We start from the raw sequence: 11,420 nt of genomic DNA on the forward strand, positions 1-11,420 counted from the left end.
AATTTTAATCTAAATCCGGAAATTCCAAACGATTAAGTTTTTAAATTAAAACCCATCTTTAATGGACATAAAACAAGAAATAGAACTGAACTATTATGATAATGTAGCGGTTTCCACTGACATTAAGACGGTTAGTTCCAATTGTGTGCTAATAACGCTTTTTTGCACAAATCCGAAATCCTGAGCCTTGTCATTGTCGGATGATATTGAGCAAAGCGTAGGTATATCTGAGCTGCCCATGAAGGACAAAGGACTTTGTTTAATTGTATTAGAGTATAAAATATCTTGTAGTAATCGTTGGATTTGGTGATTTATTGTGGTGCAGTTGTCATTAAGTCACGTTTGGTAGGGAAGATGGTCGGTCGGTCGGCTGATGGTGTGAAATGAGTGGCCGCCGACCCGTTTGAACATGCCGACGTTACCGTTTTGTACGAGCCAGTTTTTGTGGTGTGCGTTTAAGATGCGACCGCTTTTTTGTTCGATGTTTGTAATGCCGAGTGTGTGGGACTTGACACGTAAGTAACTATTGTTAATTCATTCCTGTTTGTTATTGTCGCATTCCTGTCTTTTAATCTTCTCAGTGGGTCGCGTTTCCGATCCGGTGGTAGATTCTGCGAAGCACTGCTCTTGCTAGTGTCAGTTTTAGCAACACTCCGGTTTGAGCCCCGTGAGCTCACCTACACACGTTAGGGTGAAACTGAAATAGCCTCTCAAGGCTATCAGCATAGGTAGGAAAAAAAAAGTCTTCTAATAGTTTTAGCTGTGCCACTTTCGCTAACAAACTCCTTCCGATTTAAAAAATCGATGTTATTGGCGTTTGATTTTTGTTTTAAAAATATTTGCAATGGTCTAATCGGTAACTGTTCTTTACTGATAAGAGATTAAGGTTCCAATATTACTTAGCTGTTATATTAGAATTTCGATCCCATATTCCAAAGTGGATAGGGACAAACCTGTTTTTTTTTTTTTTACTTATTTAACATAAAGCAAGAGTACAGTGGTGGACTTAATGAGAATGATCAGATTGACATAACGATCACGACGATTAGTATTTTTGAAAAAATAAAGATTTTGTGGTTAAACTAAATATCCAATAATGTACAGTTTACCCATATATGCCTTTATATTCGTACTTATTTATAGAATAATAAATATTTATCAAACATAAAAAAACACACACAGATTTTCATTTACGCTGAAAATGAAATACCAATACTTAGAACTTAAAGATTGAAAAGAGTTCAAATAATTTTGAATTAGTAAATGTTCCTTGGAACGTTTTGACGGATTCAAAATATTTCTATTAAGATACAATAGCACAGCATCACGCGATCGTTTGCATGCTCGATTAAGCTGAATCATTAGCGCGAACACATAGTTTATTCGGGACTAATTTCAACCGAGCTTTCAAACGATTTGCATCAGAACCAAGCGAGCTTTTCATATTGAATCACGTGTCATTTTGAAATAAAAAGTAGCGGCATCTCTCTTTATCATTCTTTCCGTATCAGTTTCTGCTGTATGAATTGAGGGCAAATAAACAAAGCTCCAGCTTTTATTAACTCATTACGATTGATTACAGCATCGTAGTATACGTGTTAAATAAATATTGTTTGTGATTTACTAAAGTGACTCTAAAGTTTGAAGTAAGGAAATATGTTTCATATCGATATTCATTAAATAAATTTGTTGATTAAATACATTAACGATTTATTCAATGACCACACGCGATGAAGTTTCTATCTATTAATAGGCGGATACATTTGCATAAAACAAAGTGGCCGACTACAAAATTGCGTAAAGCATACTGGAATCGTCAGATTATTGACTTTATTAAGTTTATTATGATTAATAAACGATTCAGAGTCGGCGTTACTTTTTAATTAGCATTAGCTATTCCTCAAGCTCCATAATACGTTCTTAATTGAGGAATCTACTTCAATTAGGCAGGTAAAGTTAATTTGGAGAGACATACAATTAGACAATTAGAGATACTTTTATTTAAATAGTTACGTAGGAGCCGACTGGAACATAATTAATACGGAATTCAGTGGGCAGTTGTTTAATGAAAATACTGCAATTAAATATAATATGAAACTATACTTAGGTTTATATAAATTTATTTAACAATCAATTCTTAGATCAATTTTTTTTTGTGACTCTGTTTAAAAAATATTTGAAATGTTAATAAAAAATATTTGAAATGTTAATAAAAAATATTTGAAATGTTAATAAAAAAAATCTATTATTTATTAACTTGTAAACTAATTTGCACACTTGGCTATTATAATTTGAACGGCGAAATACATCATCCTTGCAGGTGCATTTTCACTGGGACGTTTTTAATTTAAATCCATTAAAACATGTAAATACGCCGTGAAATTAATAAACTGAACATAATACGATCCACATTTATTCTCCTCTCATGTTTTATTTGGATTTTGTCCGCTTTTCTGTGTGTTCCCGCATTATTAGAGTAGAAACGGGTTGTCCTTTGACAGTTGTGTCATCAACACGAGATCGTTGCAACCCTGTCGTTATTTTCTCATCTACACCTGAATTTGTTTGCTAAAGAGTTTTATAATGGTCGCCTTAAAGCAAAAAGTTTTCAACAAATTAGGGTACGATTGTCGTTATCGAATACTTTTTAGTTCGTTTGTTTGTATCACGATGGTGCTTGAAGTTTAGGTTTTTTTTTTAAAGTACTCTATTTCATTTTTTCGTAGCTGTAGTGGCGATGTTATTATTGTTTGAAAATAACTAATAAGTAAACATGGTCGAAAATTAAATAACAATAATAATATTTTTGTAAGTCTGTCTTGGGAGATTAAATCATTGCGCGTTTAGTCCGGAATTGTAAAGAAAACTGCCGAGAATGTCAATTCAATTCAACGCTATGCTATTATTCAAATGCCATCACGAACATTACTTCTAAGAAATTTAATCCAATTTCTTTGTCAACAATAAATAATAAACATCAGAAACTTCGTCTTTGTTATATAGTGGAACTGATTTCGCATCACCACAAACAACACTAGATTGATTTCGGCACAATAGCGCTGTCAACTTGAGCGAATGAATAAAACGCAAAACGCGGGCTCTGTATTGTTGTTATAACAAAATAAAGTCGTAATGAGTAGGAGTGCTCGGTGCTCAGCCGATTGCGAACAAAACGTTGTTCGATTGAATTAAAATTGCTTCAATATTGCGGCTTTAAAACGTTGACGTTTGACAGCCGTTGCTGACGCCTGTCGAGATGACGGACGCACGCATCAGTGGGACCGACCTCTTTAATATGCATTGAATTGTTTGATATAACTCGGCAGTGTGAATTTATAACAATAGTTTTCACGATAAATTAAGAAGATTGTTTACTTATGTTTCTAATTTTATTCTTGAGCGATTTATTTATAAATCTAATCATATATTTAAAGGATTTATATTCTGAAGCTTTTTTACGAAATAAAGCGTTTGAATATTAAAGCTTTAATTCGACAAACAGAATTAAACAAATAATATTCCTTCTTATAGCTTAAGTACTTCAGTAATTAAATTGAGATCTTCGTGAATCGCAGACGGCGTATCGTAGACCATAAATTAGTGCTAAAAACCAGTCTTGGAAACTGGTATAAATAAATTATTTAATGAGCCAGGACTATCTGTCTTGTTTGTTGGCAAGTTTTTGTGTAATTTCGATTCTAGTAGGAGTATTGATTAAATTAATTGCATTAGCACAAGTAAATAATATTATTATAAATTATAAAAAAATTTAATTATTATTTTTATTTTGGTTCGTGTTTAGATTGTCATTTTTGTTTTCAGTTATTCGTTGTTAAACCTTTACACCTTCTAATTCGATACCGTGCATTCCTTCATGTTCCGCGCATCTATCGTGTTAATTGTCCGATTGAGTTTGACTTGAAAATTTAACTTTGAAACTGTTAGGATTTCTGGTTTAGGGCATAAAAATTACGTCAAACTACAATAGGTTAATAGGGTTTTTCCTATACAAATCGAAGGATGCAAATAATTATTCTAGTCAAATTGTTGTTTTAAACGAAAGTATTCTGCTTCAGGGACATTTAGTTGTAATTGTAATTAATTAATTTATTCCTTTTTGAATGACGATTTAGACCTTAACTTAGACGTGTTTATGTTATATTTTCTTGGGTTGTTAGTTGTAGTCAAGATAAAAATATTTACGTTATTAAAAAAGATGAACAAAATTATCATGTGAAATCGCCTGCGAAACAAGCGTTTAATAGTTATTTTTTTTGTTTTTGTTCGTTGTTGATTCCAATTTTCAAGACCATTACTCACTGTATCTGGCAAAAATCTTATTATGGCATAACCGAGGAAGCGTTTACTTTTGGTATTGAATTAAAATTTTAATGCGATTATGACTTATAATTCTTGTCAGGAAGTAGACATTATGTAGTGGGCTTAGAAAACTGATTTAATCCCAGATAGCCCGTGTATTAGTCCGCACAATTAACGAAATAATAAAAAAATAAAAATGAAAAAGGGATTTCCAGTTTAAGTAAAGTTAAAATAATTTAGAGTAATTTTCACGTCAGTGCGGGACAAGGCAGATCATATTTTCACATGTTACCGGGTGTCGGCATCGGTAAAACGCTGGACGTCGAGAAATGTGTGTAGTTAGTGCCGAGACTTTTGTCTTGTTTGTTATTAACAACAATGAGCCGGTACGAGACGTCGCGGTGGGGCCGCAAGAAATTTACGTACTTTCAATGCAACCTACTTGATATTTCTTTTTCTTAAAATAAATAGGCAAACCATCTCTGTGCTCATTTAATGTTTAGCAGTTATCAGGCACCGCGTCCTTAATGTATGAGTCATTAGGTTTATTTATGTTGCAGTAGTATTCGAATATGTCTTCAGATTTTGTACGGATTGCCACCATATTTTAACGGTGAACAAGAAGTATACTGTTAATTGTAATAAAATGGTAGTGTTAGATTAAAATAGTGGCGATTTAAGGTTTTCTTGTTTAAGTCCGAAAGGAAAGTTCTGAGGTTAAAATTTGTTAATGTAATTAACGTAAGATTAATTTAAATTTAGCAGCGTCCGTATGTTAAGAAACTTGTCTAGTTTAAGAGTGTTTATTTTTACATCTTTACTTTGATAATCAATACATTAGTACTTAGGTATATAAATTAATACAAGAATTTATTTTAAACCGACGAAATTAACTGATTTAATAAAAGGTATTAAAAAAAAAATGGTAAATAAAAAAAATTAATGGTTAAAGACATGTTTTCATTTTCTGTAACAATTTTTGTGGTGTGTAACTTTCTTGTTGTCGTACCGGAGTCTTGTCTGTGGAGTCGTGTAGCGGGAGTGATTAGGCGCGCACAGCCCTGTAATCACGCCCCTGCTGCCCGTGCGTCTGCGCCGACGCATCTCTGCCCGCGTCCCGCTCCCCTCTAGCCCCACATCATGCTTCGGGGCGAATATCTCCGCTTCGAAAAAAAAAAGACAGCCTTCGCCTGCGTACTCCGTTAACGACCCGACCTGTTTTCGTCGATGCCGTGTGGGAAGATTTAGCGAATTTGAATTTCGATTGCAGGACCCCGGCCCAAAAGGTCCATCCATCATGAGAATTGATGGATTTGGGTCCCAAAAAGACGCGTTAAAGTTTGCGAGATGAAAGCGAATGCTTTTGAGTAATCCATTGGTAAGTAAGCGAACCTATTATGTTTTGTTGTTGTCTTTTTTAAGTCTTTCGTTGATTTGATTTTTATGTTTGTCTTTTTTCATCTGTGTCTAACAAAATGCTTAATGTTCTTTGCACAGGAAAATGGTAAAGTTATATGTATTAGGGAAGAGAGGAGTTTGTATTTGAGGAACATTTGTTGTTAAGTAGTAATTAAATACCATATTATTATATAAAACAAATATGATGCCACCGCTAACCCCGAAATCTCAAAGCAGTGACGGGCACACTGCATTTTAAAGAAGCCTAAATAAATAAGTATTTGCAGCAAAATACAGCAGATTACTGGTAGTGACTACTAGTGACTCGAGTGAAGTGTGCTTTAACCTTTCATTTGTATTTGTACTAATTCAGTAATATATTAATTGTACAGGCTTTTTAATTTTCGCCCAGTTGTAGAAATTCGGTCATAATCAATAACGCTTCGAGATTCCAATTTGTTATGTGTATTAAATTTCCTCTTTTGTTTTTGAAGTTTCTATCGGGAAACGGTGGAAAGCTGTGTTATTATAAGAACATTAAATCCAGTTGGAGATCTAAGGCTGGCATAGAACGAAGTCGGGTACAAATAAAATAGAAATTTGATACGTGCATATTCAACTAACTTGAGACTCATATTATAATAACTAATATTCAACAACTAACTTAACTATACTTGAAACCTTATAACCTATATCTCAAGGTGGGTGGCGCATTTACGTTGTAGATGTCTATGTGCTCCAGTGACCACTTAACACCAGGTGTGCTGTGAGCTCGTCCAACCATCGAAGCAATAAAAAAAAAAATTTTAATTACATTGCGTGAGATCATAATATTATGAAATTAAATTTTTCGGACTAAATTTTTAATGGGATACTGTTTGAGAATCACGTTCTTATTTAAACCATTTTTCCCAAATATTTTGTATACGGAACGTAGATAAGGCGCCTATGCGTCTGCTAAAATATGTATATTCTGGTTGGGAGTAAGAAAATAATACAAATTACAAAGTATTTTCCGTGTCCATTGCGCGTTACATTTTCTATTCATTTATTAAACCTACTGATGGTATGATACCAATTCCTGAGAACTAACTATACTGATCATCCAGATTCAATGAAATTTTTAAATAGAATAATACACTACTGCGTCAATGAAAGTACAACGAAGAGTCGCTTTTATGTAAAATACGGTAAACCAAACTAAGGCAGTCAAAAATATTGTATTGGATTGCAACAGTGCATGTAAAATGCAGTATGTTCGGACCAAACCATTCAGTTTATGGTATAGCATCTGCTAAATTTCACGCGTACCTTTTCAATTACACATCAGCTAAGTCGTATATCGTTCAGTTGCAATAAAAGTTTGTATTTAGGTAGAAAGCAGCATTGGACGCGCTAGATCCGTTGGTGACATTGATCATTAATAGCGTTCCACTCATTTGCTGGACATTTATAGGATTATCTCCCTTACGGTCATTGATTTTATGATCAGTTTGGTCAGTTCTCGGTGCGAGAGCAGGTGGGTTACATTCAGCGAGCGCGAACGTGTCACGCATACTTCTCGGTGAACGATGAACAATTCTTTAGACTTGGTTATTAAAATATTTGTTGTTCCGATGTTATTTATTTGTATACGAGGTGAAGCTTTGTACCGCGCCGACAGACGTTTGCCCCGATGTAGGTGGCGGCCCGATGTTCGGCTGCCATTGTGAACGGCTGTGACCAATCGTTGTATGCGAGATAATAACATCGCTAAATTCGTTTTATTAATATACATTTGAGGAAAAAAACACAACTTTAATATTAAACAGTGCAAACATCTTGCACAATACAGTTTATGTTTTTGTTGAATTTTTCAATGTAGCACAACGAAACAATTTGATGTAAGTTATTCATTTTGTTTCTATTTGTTTATGTGGTACGTTATATGTATAAGACATTTAACGCTGTCAATTGAAGGTGTCCTTCCTTCATTTGAATTTAATATTTACAATATCTATGCATATGTAGATAGATTACTTTTTTAATAAACATATAAAAAAGTAGGGGTAAATATTAAGTCGTCGTGGCCTAAAGGATAAGACGTCCGGTGCATTCGTATGAAGCGATGCACCGGTGTTCGAATCCCGCTGGCGGGTACCAATTTTTCTAATGAAATACGTACTCAACAAATGTTAACGATTGACTTCCACGGTGAAGGAATAACATCGTGTAATAAAAATGAAACCCGCAAAATTATAATTTGCGTAATTACTGGTGGTAGGACCTCTTGGGAGTCCACACGGGTAGGTACCACCACCCCGCCTATTTCCGTCGTGAAGCAGTAATGCGTTTCGGTTCGAAGGGTGGGGTAGCCGTTGTAACTATACTGAGACCTTAGAACTTATATCTCGAGGTGGGTGGCGCATTTACGTTGTAGATGTCTATGGGTTCCAGTAACCACTTAACATCAGGTGGGCTGTGAGCTCGTCCACCCATCTAAGCAATAAATAATAAAAAAATATATAAAAAGTTTTTGTTATTAGGATCAATAAAAAGTACGAGAATACTCATTTACCTTACTTTGGCTCTTGACTGTAAGAATGTCAGATGTGTCTGTATAGAAAATCAATTAACAGGAATCGATTATTACTAGTGAATCTGAAACATACGGACCGGCTTCTGAGCCCGCCGATGCCTAGCTGCATAGAACGAATCAAAGCAATTATTACTGACCCGAGCGGGAAAATTAAATTGGACCTCGGCTTGATGCGCTCAAACGAGACTGTTAAAACATTATGAGCCATACAATTTTTATCTCCCTCTCGGATCTTTTAACAGGGAGGCGCGGATCCAGCAGACGATGCGGCGCAGTCAGAAAGAGATGCATCTATATGTGGGAATGCAAAAGAGGAAACGTCCGACCGACGGAGCCATCAGAGGTCGAATATAAATGTGGAATGTTTATGGATCTACCGTTTTATTTTAACCTTATGCCGGCAAAGCATTAAAATATTGTTTCAATTGAAAGCGGCAGATCAGACGTTGCATCTAATGAAGAATAGTCGATAAAAAATGACCAACAGTTGATTGAGGTCGATTTGCGAATGGTTCGGCGATGCTTCTCAGAGATAACTGTGACTGATAGGTAACACTACCCGTGTTACGAATCTTGATACCACTCTAATATCTCTGACTTGTAGAGCAAATTGAAGAAAAAAAACGTAATGATATGAACAAATGATGAAATCAGTGTAGGTACTTTTTTAAACATACGGGTATTTGATCGTTTATTTGGATATTTATTTGATTAACTGTTGATATAGAAAAGGGTTCGGTGTTGATTTAGAATGTTTGATTTTGAGTTTAAAGCGATTGTTGGACTGCGCAGTTGTGTCGCGAGTTGAATAAGCAAGAGACGACCGCCCGCGCACAAAGGCTTTGTCACCACGACGAAGCTTTCATTCGGCGCTTTTGGCATAGCGGACCGAGATGCTTTGTGGTGCGATTAGTCGCGGCGCCGAGTGGCAGTGCCGGCCGCTAGTGTTGTGACACCAGCACAGAGCATCACACACGCCGACATAAACGCCGACTGTTTGCATTGTACTACGTGCCGTGACATATCGTTTGTCGGACGCCGGCGACGCTCCGCCTTGACTCACCATGTTTTATGACCCTAAGCTTTGTTCCCATTCAATGTCTTAGATATAAAGGAGTCGCTTTAACAATTACACGAGGCTTAGGTACCCATTAAAACTATACTTTTATTGTTTTTGATTTAAAATATACCAATAAATAATATAATCTATTTATGTACATACATATATGATCAAAACATATACAGGATTGTTGACTTTGTGCGTCTTTTATGCCTGCTAAGCTACACAATGGCCAACCAATTTGTATTAAAGTTTTTATTTATCTTAAGTCGGGAATAAATCGGGGATACATGCTTGTACCAAATAATATTAAAAATATGTAATTGTGTGATTAAGTGATTAATTAAGTCATTTTTCATTTATTCTTTATTGCATCTGGAATAAAAAAGAAAAAAAAATTAAAATTATTGTATAATTATGTATGTTATTGTATATAATGTAATTGTACAAATAAGCAACTTGTATATCCTGTCTGAAGGTAAGAGTAATAATAAATAAATTCATTCAATCATAGAATAGTACTTTTTAATTTGTTATCTTTAAAAATCAGTGTAAATGGTTACTCTAACAATTGAAAAACCAACATGCAAGTTGATAGTGGCCGTGAAAAACAACCAAACAGTATTGCTGAAAAAAAGATTGACTGTTTTCGGCGTGTTTTCATTGAACTGTAATAGTTAATTCATTAGGGGAAGCATATAAGTGTGTTGTGCTTGTTTTTGAATATGCCTATACATTCGTTTTCTTTTGTACTCGAATTGCGAAGAGGTTTTTTTAATACCGTTTAATTTTAATATTACAAGTAAATGATTGTACGAAATGTCAAAATTCATCATGAAGTTTAGACTACAGAGCATCTGTAAACTAAGCTCTAGTTGATTGATATGCTGTCGCAAGTGAGACAAAATCGAAGGGAGATTTTCCTTTCAATCGCTTCCGACTACCGCTTAACATAGCTGAAATGCTAATGAAATATAATAATAGCAAATGGCCTGTCATCTCTTAGCTTTGAAAATAAAAATGGGTATCATTCTAACCGCATGGTTTACGATGCATTTCTATCATGTCCACAGATCGTGTATCACTGTTATCGTCTCTCGTTTACCATCGGAGATCGTGTGAGACGTTGATTAGCTTCTAAAATAGATTATAATTTTGTATTTTTCGTTCAGAATTGACACTAATATCGATGTGCTCTCAACAAGAATTTTTTAGTGGCAATTTGCTACTGATGCGTCGGCGCCCACAAAGAAATAGTGACAGTCGCATTACGACGATTTTTTAATTAAATACTTAATACTGGAAATGCCCTGCGGATACTAATTCGAATTGTAAATGGTCGCTGACTGTTGAAGCTTCCATTATGTGAATGATTAGAAAATTCTTGTGATGTCACGAATTATTTACTAACAGACAGCAGACGACCCGAACGTCCAACTTATTCTAATCAATAGGTATTAACAGTCGTTCGTGACCACGAAAACTGTATTAAAAATTCGAAACGTCAGAACTAATAAAGAGTGTCCCAAAGTTAACGTAAAATTTAAATTTACTGCCATATTTGCGGAACATTATTGGCAACCCTGAAAAAAAATTATGAATTACAAAATTAATGGATAATTCGTGTAAAATTAATCTGAGCAATGAAGAATATTTTTAGCTTGATGAATTTGAAATCGCCAAAACCACCACGTGTGATTGTCGAACAACCATATGTGGTATGTGTGCACAACGTGTCACTCATAGATAATACACATAAATTAGTTAGTGTCACTATTTGGTACGGATTTCAAGTTCGAAGTATCATTGAACCATAAACATACAACTTTTTGGAAACTAAGGTTGATCAAACAGTTTTTATTTTTATTTTTTTATTGCCTTTTTAGGCAGACGAGCATACGGCCCACCTGATGGTAAGTGGTTACCGTCGTTCATGGACGTCAGCGATGCCAGAAGCAGAGCCAAGCTGCTGCCTACCATGAAGTACTCTCCGCAAACCTCGTTTAAAGAAGGACATGTCATAGCGCTCGGGAAACACTGTAGAGGGGAGTTCATTCCAAACCC

This window comes from Bombyx mandarina, chromosome 05 (genome assembly GCF_030267445.1).
Source record: "Bombyx mandarina strain Sakado chromosome 05, ASM3026744v2".
NCBI lineage: Eukaryota > Metazoa > Arthropoda > Insecta > Lepidoptera > Bombycidae > Bombyx > Bombyx mandarina.